Source organism: Salvelinus fontinalis, chromosome 7 (genome assembly GCF_029448725.1).
Source record: "Salvelinus fontinalis isolate EN_2023a chromosome 7, ASM2944872v1, whole genome shotgun sequence".
NCBI lineage: Eukaryota > Metazoa > Chordata > Actinopteri > Salmoniformes > Salmonidae > Salvelinus > Salvelinus fontinalis.
The window spans coordinates 59,981,384-59,999,420 of NC_074671.1; the positions used below are offsets into that span (position 1 = coordinate 59,981,384).

At 42.3% G+C, this 18,037-nt stretch overlaps 1 protein-coding gene and 1 long non-coding RNA gene across 5 annotated transcripts in view; both read right to left on the bottom strand.

Moving 5' to 3' along the window:
* The window catches only part of LOC129859931 (BCL-6 corepressor-like), a 100,770-nt gene extending 89,057 nt beyond the window's left edge, over nucleotides 1–11,713 (bottom strand). For 3 of the 4 annotated variants that reach the window (XM_055930184.1, XM_055930183.1, XM_055930182.1), the window contains exon 1: nucleotides 10,955–11,712. The gene's annotated coding sequence lies outside the window, so the exon portion shown is untranslated. Of the gene's footprint in view, nucleotides 1–10,954 lie in introns of all 4 variants that reach the window. The other variant, XM_055930185.1, reaches the window with a different exon arrangement.
* A 3,933-nt stretch (nucleotides 11,714–15,646) lies between these two features.
* LOC129859932 (uncharacterized) lies at nucleotides 15,647–17,180 on the bottom strand. The gene is made up of 4 exons (XR_008760219.1): nucleotides 16,979–17,180; nucleotides 16,294–16,392; nucleotides 16,077–16,152; nucleotides 15,647–15,914 (listed from the first exon to the last, which is right to left on the bottom strand). It is a non-coding gene; the product is annotated as an uncharacterized LOC129859932 (long non-coding RNA).
* Nucleotides 17,181–18,037: the final 857 nt, after the last annotated feature.

Sequence of the window (18,037 nt, forward strand, 5' to 3'; positions counted from 1 at the left end):
GATACAGAGGACCATACTCTACCAACTGAGATACAGAGGACCATACTCTACCAACTGAACTACAGAGGACCATACTCTACCAACTGAACGACAGAGGACCATACTCTACCAACTGAACTACAGAGGACCATACTCGACCAAATGAGATACAGAGGACCATACTCTACCAACTGAACTACAGAGGACCATACTCTACCAACTGAACTACAGAGGACCATACTCTACCAACTGAACTACAGAGGACCATACTCTACCAACTGAGATACAGAGGACCATACTCTACCAACTGAGATACAGAGGACCATACTCTACCAACTGAGATACAGAGGACCATACTCTACCAACTGAGATACAGAGGACCATACTCTACCAACTGAACTACAGAGGACCATACTCTACCAACTGAACTACAGAGGACCATACTCTACCAACTGAACTACAGAGGACCATACTCTACCAACTGAACTACAGAGGACCATACTCGACCAACTGAACTACAGAGGACCATACTCTACCAACTGAACTACAGAGGACCAAACTCTACCAACTGAACTACAGAGGACCATACTCTACCAACTGAGATACAGAGGACCATACTCTACCAACTGAGATACAGAGGACCATACTCTACCAACTGAGATACAGAGGACCATACTCTACCAACTGAACTACAGAGGACCATACTCTACCAACTGAGATACAGAGGACCATACTCTACCAACTGAACTACAGAGGACCATCCTCTACCAACTGAACTACAGAGGACCAGCCTCTACCAACTGAACTACAGAGGACCATACTCTACCAACTGAACTACAGAGGACCATACTCTACCAACTGAGCTACAGAGGACCATACTCTACCAGCTGAGATACAGAGGACCATACTCTAGCAACTGAAATACAGAGGACCATACTCTACCAAATGAGCTACAGAGGACCATACTCTACCAACGGAGATACAGAGGACCATACTCTACCAACTGAACTACAGAGGACCATACTCTACCAACTGAGATACAGAGGACCATACTCTACCAACTGAGATACAGAGGACCATACTCTACCAACTGAACTACAGAGGACCATACTCTACCAACTGAGATACAGAGGACCATACTCTACCAACTGAACTACAGAGGACCATACTCTACCAGCTGAACTACAGAGGACCATACTCTACCAACTGAACTACAGAGGACCATACTCTACCAACTGAGATACAGAGGACCATACTCTACCAACTGAGATACAGAGGACCATACTCTACCAGCTGAGATACAGAGGACCATACTCTACCAACTGAGATACAGAGGACCATACTCTACCAACTGAACTACAGAGGACCATACTCTACCAACTGAACTACAGAGGACCATACTCTACCAGCTGAGATACAGAGGACCATGCTCTACCAACTGAACTACAGAGGACCATACTCTACCAACTGAGATACAGAGGACCATGCTCTACCAACTGAACTACAGAGGACCATACTCTACCAACTGAACTACAGAGGACCATACTCTACCAACTGAGATACAGAGGACCATACTCTACCAACTGAGATACAGAGGACCATACTCTACCAACTGAACTACAGAGGACCATACTCTACCAACTGAACTACAGAGGACCATACTCTACCAACTGAACTACAGAGGACCATACTCTACCAACTGAGATACAGAGGACCATACTCTACCAACTGAACTACAGAGGACCATACTCTACCAACTGAGATACAGAGGACCATACTCTACCAACTGAGATACAGAGGACCATACTCTACCAACTGAACTACAGAGGACCATACTCTACCAGCTGAGATACAGAGGACCATACTCTACCAACTGAGATACAGAGGACCATACTCTACCAACTGAGATACAGAGGACCATACTCTACCAACTGAACTACAGAGGACCATACTCTACCAACTGAACTACAGAGGACCATACTCTACCAACTGAACTACAGAGGACCATACTCTACCAACTGAGATACAGAGGACCATACTCTACCAACTGAGATACAGAGGACCATACTCTACCAACTGAGATACAGAGGACCATACTCTACCAACTGAGATACAGAGGACCATACACTACCAACTGAGATACAGAGGACCATACTCTACCAACTGAACTACAGAGGACCATACTCTACCAGCTGAACTACAGAGGAACATACTCTACCAACTGAACTACAGAGGACCATACTCTACCAACTGAACTACAGAGGACCATACTCTACCAACTGAACTACAGAGGACCATACTCTACCAACTGAACTACAGAGGACCATACTCTACCAAATGAGATACAGAGGACCATACTCTACCAACTGAACTACAGAGGACCATACTCTACCAACTGAACTACAGAGGACCATACTCTACCAACTGAGATACAGAGGACCATACTCTACCAACTGAACTACAGAGGACCATACTCTACCAACTGAGATACAGAGGACCATACTCTACCAACTGAACTACAGAGGACCATACTCTACCAACTGAGATACAGAGGACCATACTCTACCAACTGAGATACAGAGGACCATACTCTACCAACTGAACTACAGAGGACCATACTCTACCAACTGAGATACAGAGGACCATACTCTACCACCTGAACTACAGAGGACCATACTCGACCAACTGAACTACAGAGGACCATACTCGACCAACTGAACTACAGAGGACCATACTCTACCAAATGAGATACAGAGGACCATACTCTACCAACTGAACTACAGAGGACCATACTCTACCAACTGAGATACAGAGGACCATACTCTACCAAATGAGATACAGAGGACCATACTCTACCAACTGAACTACAGAGGACCATACTCTACCAACTGAGATACAGAGGACCATACTCTACCAACTGAGATACAGAGGACCATACTCTACCAACTGAGATACAGAGGACCATACTCTACCAACTGAACTACAGAGGACCATACTCTACCAACTGAACGACAGAGGACCATACTCTACCAACTGAACTACAGAGGACCATACTCGACCAACTGAACTACAGAGGACCATACTCTACCAAATGAGATACAGAGGACCATACTCTACCAACTGAACTACAGAGGACCATACTCTACCAACTGAACTACAGAGGACCATACTCTACCAACTGAACTACAGAGGACCATACTCGACCAACTGAACTACAGAGGACCATACTCTACCAAATGAGATACAGAGGACCATACTCTACCAACTGAGATACAGAGGACCATACTCTACCAACTGAACTACAGAGGACCATACTCTACCAACTGAGATACAGAGGACCATACTCTACCAACTGAGATACAGAGGACCATACTCTACCAACTGAGATACAGAGGACCATACTCTACCAACTGAACTACAGAGGACCATACTCTACCAACTGAGATACAGAGGACCATACTCTACCAACTGAACTACAGAGGACCATCCTCTACCAACTGAACTACAGAGGACCATCCTCTACCAACTGAACTACAGAGGACCATACTCTACCAACTGAGCTACAGAGGACCATACTCTACCAGCTGAGATACAGAGGACCATACTCTAGCAACTGAACTACAGAGGATCATACTCTACCAAATGAGCTACAGAGGACCATACTCTACCAACGGAGATACAGAGGACCATACTCTACCAACTGAACTACAGAGGACCATACTCTACCAACTGAGATACAGAGGACCATACTCTACCAACTGAGATACAGAGGACCATACTCTACCAACTGAACTACAGAGGACCATACTCTACCAACTGAGATACAGAGGACCATACTCTACCAACTGAGCTACAGAGGACCATACTCTACCAACGGAGATACAGAGGACCATACTCTACCAGCTGAACTACAGAGGACCATACTCTACCAACTGAGATACAGAGGACCATACTCTACCAACTGAGATACAGAGGACCATACTCTACCAGCTGAACTACAGAGGACCATACTCTACCAACTGAACTACAGAGGCCCATACTCTACCAACTGAACTACAGAGGACCATACTCTACCAACTGAGATACAGAGGACCATACTCTACCAGCTGAGATACAGAGGACCATACTCTACTAACTGAACTACAGAGGACCATACTCTACCAACTGAGATACAGAGGACCATACTCTACCAACTGAACTACAGAGGACCATACTCTACCAACTGAGATACAGAGGACCATACTCTACCAACTGAGATACAGAGGACCATACTCTACCAACTGAGATACAGAGGACCATACTCTACCAACTGAGATACAGAGGACCATACTCTACCAACTGAGATACAGAGGACCATACTCTACCAACTGAGATACAGAGGACCATACTCTACCAACTGAGATACAGAGGACCATACTCTACCAACTGAGATACAGAGGACCATACTCTACCAACTGAGATACAGAGGACCATACTCTACCAACTGAGATACAGAGGACCATACTCTACCAACTGAGATACAGAGGACCATACTCTACCAACTGAGATACAGAGGACCATACTCTACCAACTGAACTACAGAGGACCATACTCTACCAACTGAGATACAGAGGAACATAGAAGACGAATACCTGTCTTTTGAACAAAATACATTATAATGTAGTGTAATAACAGTCCTATTAGCCATTAGCACATTCATCAAATGTGTACACTCTGGACCTCAGATCACACACAACATAGGACCATGCCTGGACAATTCCAATGGTCTCGCATCACTCCTACAACCAAATCCCTCACCTATTCCCTATAGACATCACATTCACTGCAACCATTAAATCCTTTCCAGTTCTGCTAAAGGAGGAGTCTATAGCGCAGAGAGTGGAACAACAGTACAGTCACGTTCTCCACATTCATTCTCCACACCCTCCATGACCCTAGCTTTCAGTCAGCCGACAGGGAGGAGGGGAGGGGGGGGGGGGGGGGGGGAGAGATAAACCCATTTCGTACACCCCTCCCCCTTGCCCAGGATAAACAAACTCCACTCTCTGTCAACGGCATGTGCTGTTGAATAGGCAGAAGGAGACTTATTGCTTATTTCTAGAGCGAAAACAGGGTTTTATTGTTTATTGTTCTGATTCACAGAACTGCTTTCCAAAGGCTACGGAGAAAACCTATTAGTCAGACCAGGGGTGTCATGTACACCAAAAATCTGAGGGGGAACAAAGTACATGAGGTGGTCCGGAGGGGGACTAGCCCGTGTCTGTAAATTGGTTAATTATACATTTTTCAAACACCTAGAATTAATCATATGTAAAAAAAAATATATAATAATAATAAATTATACACCCACACTACCAGTCAAAAGTTTGGACACCAACTCATTCAAGGGTTTCTTTATTTTTACTATTTTCTACATTGTAGAATAATAGTGAAGACATCAAAACTATGAAATAACACATATGGAATCATGAAGTAAACAAAAAAGGGTTAAACAAATCAAAATATATTTTAGATTCTTCAAAGTAGCCAATCTGCCTTGATGACAGCTTTGCATTCTCTCAACCAGCTTCATGAGGTAGTCACCTGGAATGCATTTCAATGAACAGGTATGCCTTATTAAAAGTTCATTTGTGAAATGTATTTCCTTCTTAATGCATTGGAGCCAATCAGTTGTGTTGTGACAAGGTAGGGGTGGTATACAGAAGATAGCCCTATTTGGTAAAAGAGCAAGTCCATATTATGGCAAGAACAGCTCAAATAAGCAAAGAGAAAGTCAGTCAATGCGGAAAATGTCAAGAACCTTGAACGTTTCTTCAGGTGCAGTTGCAAAAACCATCAAGCGTTATGATGTAACTGGCTCTCATGAGGACTGCTAGAGGAAAGGAAGACCCAGAGTTACCTCTGCTGCAGAGGATAAGTTCATTAGAGTTACCAGCCTCAGAAATTGCCACCCCAAAAAATGCTTGACAGAGTTCAAGTAACAGACACATCTCAACATCAACTGTTCATAGGAGATTGTGTGAATCAGGACTTCATGGTTGAATTGCTGCAAAGAAACCACTACTAAAGGACACCAATAAGAAGAGACTTGCTTGGGCCAAGAAACACAAGCAATAGACATTAGACCGGTGGAAATCTGTCCTTTGGTCTGAGGAGTCCTAATTTTAGATTTTTGGTTGCAACCGCCGTGTCTTTGTGAGACGCAGAGTAGGTGAACGGATGATCTCCGCATGTTTGGTTCCCACCGTGAAGCATGGAGGAGGAGGTGTGATGGTGTGGGGCTGCTTTGCTGGTGACACTGTCGTTGATTTATTTAGAATTCAAGGCACACTTAACCAGCATGTCTACTACAGCATTCTGCAGCGATACGCCATCCCATCGGGTTTGTGCATAGTGGGACAGGACAATGACCCCACACACCTCCAGGCTGTGTAATGGCTATTTGATCAAGAAGGAGAGTGATGGAGTGCTGCATCAGATGACCTGGCCTCCACAATCACCCAACCTCAACACAATTCAGATGATTTGGGATGAGTTGGACTGCAGAGTGAAGGAAAAGAAGCCAACAGCTCAGCATATGTGGGAACTCCTTCAAAACTGTTGAAAATAAAAAGCATTCCAGGTGAAGCTGGTTGAGAGAATGCCAAGATTGTGCAGAGCTGTCATCAAGGCAAAGGGTGGCTACTTTGAAGAATCTCAAAAACAAAATATATTTTGATTTGTTCAACACTTTTTTGGTTACTATATGATTCCATACGTGCTATTTCATAGTTTTGATGTCTTCACATTTATTCTACAATGTAGAAAATAGTACAAAATAAGATAAACCCTTGAATGAGTAGGTGAGTCCAAACTTTTGATGGGTACACTATATATATATATATATATAGTGCATATCTAACCATGCCTCTTGAGCTGTCTGACTGGTGTTTCTTTTTTTACAGGAAATGAAGCGGCCCTATTATTGGTGTGACACAAATGGCCAGAAATGAACTCATGTTTTTTTATTTAATCCAGTTAAAATGCAAAGTGCCAGCTGAGCCATTTGTTGTTTTGGCCTCGCTTCCCTTTATCTTTCGCATTTGGTGTCCCTCCCCCCCATCTCTATTTTGGCTCCAACTCTCATGACGCTTGGATGCCCTAGCAGCGCCCCAGACAAAGCAGCCTGTAGTCTGGTTTTGTTTCGTGCGACTCGCCCCAGCAGCAGCCTGCCTGTGCTCCTTAACCACAGATATTTGATAAGCCTGTTACGAAACAACTTCCCCCCTTCGTCACACAGAACAGAGGTCTCTCGTGCAATGTTCGTTCGCGAAGAGGTTCGCAGCCAAGGGAATTGTCCCACTCACTCACCGCAATGTGAGACAAGCAATTCGTCATTAATCTGTCATTTGTCCCTCTGTCTACATTCATTTACATTTCAATATAACATTTATATTTGTGACATTGGCCAATGCACACATCTGTGTGATTGTCTAGGCATACTGCATTATGGCAATATAATGTTATAATATTTATTAACATAATCATTAACATAATAGAATTCAATAATAAAATGACTAAATAAAATGGATTAGTTGTATTCCGGTTGATTAATCATTTTCAGGGACACGGGCGTGTCCAGACTTCAGATTACAACCACGGATGCGTTGGGCGCGCCATTATTCGAACGGATAAAACCTTGCTGGTCAGAAAAACAAGTCCCCTTATGCGCAATCATTTAATGGTCGTGTTATTTCGTTTCCTGTAGGCAATTCAATGTGAAACCAAACCATTGCGCTCTCCCTCAATCCTTTTGGAGGTTGACGGCTTTGTTTGTTGGTGCATAAAACCAATCCAAAATAATACGGCCCTAAGCCTATCCAAAAAGTAGTTCAAAAGGGTTTTACTTCATTTTACAGTTTTTATTGCTTTTTATTGCATCAGGGGATCAGACGACCGTTTTGGCAAAGACAGTGTCAGGATTTAGGAAACACGGTAACACCCCTGGCTGCAGGCATGGTGGTGGTTTTACAATGTGGATTCGCCTAACAAATTCATCAATAACGTAAAAATGTATTCTCGACTTTATCCAACGACCTAGGATATTTGTAGGCTATAGGCCTAGGATAAGACGAGCACCCAACGGAGATCATGCGACCTGTACGACATGCCGTCTAATTGCACAGTTTATATTACAGAATCATAGACGTGTCGTTCAAAAGACGGCGTGACAAATTCACAAAATCAATGGGTGTCAAGCAGAAACAGCCAGCCAAACACCACGGAGGTGTCCCTCACTTGACCTACAACTTGGCTGCTCCAATTCGACGGGCCCCGGGTTCCATTTAAATAAAATATGTGCCCCTAGTGTAAGGTATCTCGGGGCTGTTATCCTTCTACTTAGGTGCATTCTGGCTGCTGGTGAGAACGTCGCGTAAAGAAAACAATGTGTGGGCGTCAGGAGGCGTCCTTTTACGAGCGAGCGCAGAGAACCGTGCACACAGAGCTCCTGCTGCGGCACAAAAGCGCTCTGAAGCGGAGAGAAGAGCTCTCCTGTTTCGGGACCGCCGTCCCAGGGGAGACTCGCCTTGTAGAGGAAAAGCTTCAATCAAACTGTGACATCTCCTGCGGGAGTCGGCTAAGCAATTCTCTCTCTACAGCTCACTGCAGTGCCGTGGGTTTATTTTCCTTCACAAGCGTTTCCACTGATTGTGTCAAACTAGGAAAATAGCGGACCTATATCCTATTAATAAATTCTGCATACGTTAGAAGTAGCCTATAGGCCTACTGACAGAGAAAGGCCTCATTTAGGCCTACATGACAACAACCAGCTAATATTGGTGCAGCAGAAAAAGCTTGACAACCGTGAGTCAATCACGCTTATCTTTGATGCGTTTTACTCTTCCCATTGTTCAAAAGAAAATTCCTAAATAAATGTTATCTGACGCCGAATGTTCTCTCGGCGGTTGGCCAACGATTTACTATTTCCATATCACATTTCAAAGTGGTGGATGAAGGAAAAAAATATCCTCAAAAGCACCGTCTCTCTGGACACGACTCGTCTGTCTGCGTTGAGTGCACAAAGGCTCCAGCAGACCGAGATGGCTGCGCTAAAAATAAACAACCCGGGTCGACAGAATGGGGGGCGTAGGCCTTCACCAGATAAATGCAGAATGCGAGTAGGGAGGTCTCTCCTCAGATAAATCATTTTTAAAAGTAGGATTTTGACAATACCAATTGGTTAGGCAAGCTGTTTAAGCCGTTCTTGTGTCCTGAAATCTGTTATTTGAACATAAAAAAACGGGTCTACAGGTACTTGCGTAACTGTTGTAATGGATGTCTTTCAAGATTTATCCAAGTTTTAGGCCTAATTGTTCGTATGTGACAGCATTCATTAGAGTCGACTGTCATATGAAATATGCCTAGATAGTTGTCAACGGCATGATAGCCTTCATTTATGCCAAATGCAAACAACAAAGCGGATAAATTGCGCTCTCATAGCCCCCATACCAAGTTGGTTAAATTGAAATATAAACAAAACACATTCTTAGTCTTGAAATGCAGTCAATTTGAAATTGGTTCTTCAGTAGGCCTATAAAGGACAATGTTTTTTGAATAAGCTGTGACAATAGGCCTACGAAGCTAACCCCTCGGTCTTTGTGCCACATTCAGCTTTCAGTTAGGCTACCAAGTATTCAGAATTAATTTATGGTAGCAAAGTAGGAAACTGACAACAAATTCCAGTTAACTTTTGTGAAATAAACAGCCTAGGCCTGTATTATTTTCCTATGAGCCTAAAGCCCAGTAAGTTGCTTCTCCACCGTGTTCGCTCTGTTCTTGGAGTTTAAAAAAAGTTTAAAAACATAAATTGAGGCGTTTTTATGAGTCCAAAAACACTGCACTCCGTTGTTGCGTCTGCACTTGCTTGTGTCTAGTACGGTATATGCAACGAGTCGAATTCCGTAGCGCAGCCTGTGACCAGAGTCATTTCCCGTCCCCGGAGCGAGGGGAGGACTTCAGTTCGGACTCGTTTAAGTTAAGGCGACAGAACACGTCAAGTTGCCAACATGACAAGACTATATAGTGTACAAGAAAACAGACCTTGCATCGTCCAATGTGGGACAGAAGCCTCAGACACGTTTACTTAGGCTTACATTATCCTGCAGGACACCTACAGCCGTCTCAATGTGCTCGATCACCGAGCCCGTTATAACAATTAATTTTAAGCATGATTTCCGCATTCTATCCATGAAGTCGTTCATAAATGGAAAACCATACAGCCCACCACACCATCATCCACTCGCTGAAATGCGCAGTGAAATTACACAGATGACCTCCACAAGCGTTTATCTGCAAAGTCGTTCCACAAGGTATATGGGATGGTGTCAAAAATGGGCGAGGCACTAAATTAAGACTGGATCTTTATTTTTATATATAGAAAAAGGCCTAAAGGCCGATTCCCACAGAGACTCAACTAATTTGTTTATGCCAGGCCATTCATTTGAAACATGAGAATTAGATTAGCCTACATCTTTATCACACACGAGCTACACGCAATTTTTTTATTTGACATTTTCCTTTAAATTTAGCTGACTGGCTGAAAAAAAGGTTAGCTGGAAAGTCCCGTGAAAACGTTGGATCTCTCATTATGACTTACTAACCATCCAATATTACACCATCAATAGGCTACAATCTTTCTATAGGAACGGGTGTAGGCTAGACTAGGTTTATACAAAGCCTATGTGAAACATGAATTCTACTAGGTTATTAACACATCTCTCTCAGTACACCAAAACATTGGCAAGCAACTAAATATTCCACTTAAATACGCAGTTCTTTGTAGAAGCCCTTATCAGATGGCCAAGTCTCCATATCGTCAGAGCGACGCCGAACAAGATCGAGTCTTCAGACTGGAGCAAGACAGAAAAGCAAACAAAACGAAACATGGAAAGGAAAACAAAGGCACAAACGTCCACAAAAAAATATCTTAGCCTACCTGATAGAAATTCCAGAATAATTTCTCTAAATTCGATTGTCCTTGGCCAAAACACAAGATGTCCAGTTGGAACTTTTTGGCCGTGTTCTCTAGGCTCCCCGAGTCAGTCAAAACGACCCAACGAGAGTTCGTGCGTCGGGGGTTAATATTACTTTTGTAATTTACCTTTACAGCAAATAGGGGTGACAATGTTGTGCTTGTTAAATGACATGTAGGTAAGTTTAGACTACGAAAACATCCTTAGTCTTTATACATTTCCAGTTGGTAAAAATCCGGGAAAGACGAGTAGGCGACAATGAACGACCACATCCACGGAGTCGCAGTGATAGGCTACGTTTCTGCCCCCAGTAAATATATCCATTAGTAAAAAGACACCAAGTGAATCGTTGTCGTGAATGTTTCAAGGAGCACAGGTGACAACAACCGTCGTAGGTCTCAATAAACAATAAACTAATTCAGTCTGGTTATGCATTGCAGCGCCATGTTGAGCTCGCCATACAGCACACACGCCACCTCAAAAATATGGCGAGAATTTCCGTTTTCAACAAATAAAGAATGCTAACAGTGCCCATTATTTTCAGTGAGAGGCTAGGGTGTTTCTGTCAATGTTCCCATTAGTTTTTATTTCGTCCTAGTTATACTGTTCCGTTTTCTTCCGTACGGCACTATTCAGAGCACTCACAACTACCGCCTCCAGACGTACAGCGGAGAATGAGTGCCTGCGCCTTGGTTCCAGTCGCAGACTCTACCCAGAAGGCCAATCGGGGAACCGCAATTACCATAAACCTCCAGCACGCTTCGCTCCACCAGCGCTCTCCACAGCGAAAACAAAGGGAGGGAGGGAGGGCGAAAGAGTCCGCCAGCAAGCGAGCGAGATATTGAAGGTAAATAGGTTACTGTGCATATTTGTTTTTTTTCTTCCTGGGCAATAGATTATGCTATATGCCTACATTAATTTTTTTGCTCTCAGTGTTGGGTATGGCATATTTTCAAGTCTATGTCCCATTCCAGGGATATGTAATATTATAAAATGTTCTATCCCAATTATACTGTATAATTTCTATACTTCTACTTTGAAGAAAGCAGCAAACAGAAGACTTCATTCTCGAAATTACCCTACACTCTTAGAAAAAAAGGTTCTGGATAGAACCAAAAAGGGTTCTATGCTTGCTTCATATATGGTACCTCTTATCGTTCTATATAGAACCCGACATTGGTTCCATATAGAACAGTATATGAAACCCAATGGTTCTATATTACCCAATTTTGGTTCAGGAAGAAGAACCCTACTAAAGGGTTTTAAATAGATCCAGAACCTTTTTTTCTAAGAGTATAGGGTAAATTCGAGTATGAAGTCTTCTGTTTGTTGCTGTCTTCAAAGTAGAAGTACACAAATTATACAGTATAATTGGGATTGAAAATGTTATAACATTATCTATATCATTGGGACATAGACTGGACAATACGCCATACCCAACACTGACAGCAAAACATATATTTAGGTATATAGCATAATCTATTGCACAGGTCTATAACCACAGATCTAGGATCACCTGACCCCAAATCAATCTTAAATCTAAGGAATAGAATAGAATGGAATATAATGGAAACAGACTAGAGAGATATACAATACTTGGCGCGGTATCATGAGAAAAACTACCCATTTCATTTAAAACTGTGCAAACGGAAGCATCATAATAGCTCAAACCGGGTCCGAGTAATTCGATTGCCGTTATTAATGACAGACAACTCTCCCCCTACAGTCCCATGGGAACTAACCCGTGGGGTTATGCCGCTTCATTGCGCTCTGCACCGCGGTGGATTTCACATGAGCACGATGAACGCACACAGTAAAGGCATTACATGCGATCGATACGCAGTGGGGAAACGGTTGTTGAATAGATAACGGTTCCTTTCTAAAGGAATTTCTAAAAAAAACGTTTTTTCTGCCGCTACATAGGCCTAACTAAGAATTACTGTCAACCGAATATGAGGCAACATTGCAATTAGTTGGCCTATGAAGTTAAATCCAAACGTGTCAAATGTTATTAGATTAAATTGTTGACTATAATGAAGTACCTGGAGATTGGACATGTTTAATTTATTCTGAGAATGTACACACAGATGATGGGATGGGCGCGATCCGCGAAGGGGGTGAGTGTCGAAAAAAGAGGCGAGGAAAAAAAGTTGGCAAAGCCCCTGTCAGCAATACTCAGCATCAAAGCCAAACTTGCTATTGACAGTGAGTGCATTTGTAGATTTCTTGTGAACATGCCCTCCGGACCTTTTATGGCACATAGGCTACAGGTCTGGAACTATATGGCACTGGCAGTGCGCTCGACACACAGGCCTGTGGTCGCTTGCTCAAGTTCCATTAAAGCTGTTTCTCCTCAGGTACTGTAGGTTTAGGCCTATGGGCTTTATAAATCACGCCAGAAAAACGGTGGGGTAACGGGGTGTGTTTCTTTTACATACCAAGGCGAGGCTGTGTATCTTATTTGTCAGTACATTTGTAATGGCCTATGCATTAAGATTCGTGCGTCATTATCCTAATGGTTTGTGTCAGACGCTTGTTGATTCTTTCCAATCAACACCCAATGAAGGAACAATGACCTGTAGACTATCCATGTATTTAGCACTGGTTACATGTAGGCCTACATGTGTGAGCGCTATCAAAATTGAATATTCCCTTTTCATCAGCTGGTGCTCCTTAAAACACTGAGATGACACTGGACCAACATCAAGCGCATGGTAGTGGTAATGCGGTTTGGCACTTCGAGACAGATGGACGCCTTGCAATGGAAAACCGGTCACAACCCAACACCAGGTTCAAGCGAGCCCGTAATGGTGTAAACCATCTGTGATGGTGCATTACTGCCACCGTCTGGAAAGTTGTGTTCATTAAGATTTGGCACACGAATAAAAGAGCGCAACACCTTAGTCTTACCCAGTGTAGTGGCACTGTTATTACACCGTATCAACATTGTATAAACACTTGCCCGCAATCCCCCCTTCGCCAAAACACGTGTAAATATTGGGCTATAAAGTGTGCCTTCCTGTATTATACTTATGCTACGATGTTTATTCTATTCAACTGAGCCATTTACTTCATGTTGTTATTCTTGTATTTTCTTATTTCTTATTGTTTTGCATTGTTGAGAAGGAACCTGCAAGTAATCATTTCGTTGGACAGTGTATACTAAGTGTATCCGTACACGAGTCTAATAAAACTTGAAACAGGTGGCCTAACTGGCCCTTATTCATAAAGTGTCTTAGTGCTGATCTATGATCAGTTTTAGCTTTTGGATGATAATGAACAAGATCACATGGACAGGGAGGACCTGATCCTAGATCAGCACTGATATGCTTCATGAATATGGCCCCTGGAGAGCAGTGGAAAGGGAGAACCCCTAAAGACCCAAGACAGTGACTGAGGGGAAGATGTCACAGGGGTTATTTGGAAGAAGCCCAGTAGTGTCCCTGTAGATAGATGGAGCCATTTTCCTGATACATAGAAACAAGTCTGAAACCTATCCCTAGGCAACACAATGGTCTGGTTTCAATGAAGGACTCTTTTGGCATAGAGGAAATACGTAGTTCCTCTTTGCCAAAAAGGTCCATCGTTGAAACCAGACTCTAGTCACTGTGTTGCCGAGGGTCAGTTTTTAAGACTATGTAGACCCCATAGCACCAGGCAGTGTCACACCTTACCCTGCCATAACACTGGGTAACTGAAGTGTCATCAAGGACGCACCATTTGAGGAGTTCTGTTAAGATGAGGGTGGGGGTCAATTCCATTTTAATTCCAGGCAATTCAGAAAGTTAACCAAATTCCAATTCCAAATTTTCCTAATTGAAAAGCATAGAAGATAATAGGAATTTCAGTGCACTTCCTCGATTGACTGGAATTTAAATGGAATTGACCCCAACCCTGGTGAATATTGCGTTAATGGTCCAAAAGCTACGGCTAAATCATTCTGCATGATTTACTCTACACATCCAATAGAGCTCATATCTACATGGTAGGCCTGTGTTTCTTTGAGTTTAAGACCATGTTGTTAGGAAATAATTTATTATGAAAGTGTATTGCAACAGACAACCTCTTGCCAGACTAATTCTTTCACAAACATCACTGGAAGAAATACTGTTATTAAACCACAGCCTGTGACCATTTACATGAGCTGTTTGTGTGGTGGTGTGGTGTGGTACTTTCCACTGTGTAATATCTTTCTGACAACTGCTGCTCTACTTTACCCTCAACTGAGTGGGTCATGAGTCATACCTTTTGTTCCTGTGATCTTCACTGCAATTTCATTGAACATTTCCACAGAAGTCACAGCTTTAGAACAAAAAGGAAGTTAAGCAACTGATTACTGTAATCATGACATTTTACTAGAAGAAAGTTACACTAATGGATTGATCGTTCATGTATACAATAACACACTAGTCCAGCATCTCCCAAACTCAGGACCCCAAGGGGTGCATGTTTTGGTTTTTGCCCTAACACTGCACAGCTGATTCAAATGATTAACTATTGATAATTAGTTGATTATTTGAATCAGCTGTGTAGTGCTAGGTCAAAAACCAAAACGTGCACAACTTGGGGTCCAGAGTACCAAGTTTGGGAAACACTGCAGTAGACCTACATCATGCATGTATTTTAGTACAAATAAATGTCAAAGTAGGGGGAAATAAAGAAACACGTATTTATTCATTACTGACTAGCGGTAGAAAGGGGTGATAGGATACAGGCATATTCACAAGAGTATTTTAGTCATTGTTTACTGTAACATCGTCACATGAATTGTATCATTCTACAGGAAGTGATTCTAAGAATATATCTATTGCAGAAGTTGTTAGTTTGCGCTTGTGGAACTATGCACTATACTGCAATTGTAATTATTGATACAAGTTTGGGATGGAATCTTCTTGGTGGTGCTGTGATCTGTGTCACTGATTTCTGTCAAAACAACAATGCAATTCATCTTTTAAAAAGACCATACCTACAGTCAGTTACATCATGATATGTTGGATGGTTTTCAGTATTTGATACTGTTAAGTTTAATCAATTTGTGAGGGAGAATGCTGCAACTGTTCAGGTGGTGTACAACAAGTCTCTTACCTCTGATCTGCATGTTGAGGTGATCTTAGTTTTAAGAGACAGTTTCTGTTCTGACATGCCAAGGCCACGATATGTACTGAAATATACACCAACAATATAGGATATGTCAATATCAACATTACACATGCAACATTGGCTACTCAGCAAACAACATTTAAATGTTAAACGATTTCAAACTTTTACATTTTGATATTATCTAGTATTTCCATTTACACACCCAGGATCATAACGATCAGAATAACATTCAGAACACTGTAAATAGACAGAAGACAGTTCTCCCATGATGACCTGCAGTTGGAGGTCTGGTTTGGATAGTCTGTGGAAAAAAAGATAAATAGCAGCCAATGTAAAATGTCCTGAGTTATTCTCAACCACAACTAAAACTGAAAAACAGTATTTTCCATTATTTGGAACATACCCAAAAGGTAGCTCATATGTACACCATACATATCTGTACACCATACATGTTCATCATTGAATGAAATGTGCACTTACCAGTGGTCATGAGTCTGGTGCCATTACTGAATAGGAGATTATCGTTTTCTTTCTTTGCACAGTAGAACACTCCACAATCATCTACTGTTACATTCTGTATTAACAATCTATGTCCTGTTTCTAATGAATATTTCTGTCTATAATTATTATTGTAATAAAAAGCAGCAGGACTACTACTAGTGAAAGAGCGGAGTATGGCCAGTGGAGGCTGTGGTTGGTGCTGTATGTACCAGTATGCACTTTCTATGTTAAGAGAACAGTTTATGATTGTATTCTGTCCAAGTTCCACCAGTGTCTCTGTCAAGCCATCAGCTCATAGACAGCATATAAAGAGACCTAGAAACAAACAGGTAATTACACATTTGACTCGTAAGTTATTAATTGTAGTAACAAAATAATTGTCTTACACAACAAATGTCCCACAACTCCCAGCATCGTTTCAAATGTGTGGTGGTGATTGGGTTGTTTCCTGCTTGTGTAGCAGTTGCCTGTTTGAGTGCTCTTTGCTGCTGTACAGACAAACCACAACATTGTTTTATAGGTGCTAGAGGTCAGACCAATCATAGTCAAGTCCACTTGACTTTGCCTTATATAGGCATACTCCTTGTAAGCATGCAATATTTACTATCACAAGTTGGAAATTCAATCAAATCATTTTAATTCAAGTCCTGAATTTAATAGCAATATATTTCATTGACACCACCACCACACCACCACCACCACCACCACCACCACAACCACCACCTTCAAACAGTAGCCATGTCTAGATTGACAGTTAACTTTCAATTTCAACTTACATTACTAGTGGATCACCGTACAAGACACAGCAAGTAGTCATAGTACACTTCAATCTGTCTGATCCGTCATGACATCTCACGTCAGAGTCAGGTCGAGTCCGTGTATGTGCCATTTTGAATATTTAACTTTTTTGATTTACATTGACTGTGTCAAGTGAGAATGTGTATTTAATATGTCTGGAGTAGATTGACCTCAAGAGACACATGTAACAAGGGGTGTGTTATAATGAGGCTCTGTTGGCTGTCAGGGACAAAGTGGAGTTTTTATTATTTCTTCTGCATTCCTCTTCTGCTCATCCCTCAACCGATTTCAGCGCAGCCGTAATCAACACAACATCTGACAAAAGAGGATGTGGTGATTGGCGTCAACTTGTTAAATGACCACATTCTCATTCTGCAGAAAGTTAAAAATAAGACGTTCATTTTTCTCTTGTCAATACAGCACTAATGTCAGAGGAAGGCTCAAAACATCACTGGGGCCAAGCTTCCTGCAATCCAGGACCTACATACTAGGCTGTGTCAGAGGAAGGCCCAATACATCACTGCGTCCAAGCTTCCTGCAATCCAGGACCTATATACTAGGCGATGTCAGAGGAAGGACCAAAACATCGATGAGGCCAGGCTTCCTACCATCCAGGACCTATATACTAGGCGGTGTCAGGGGAAGGC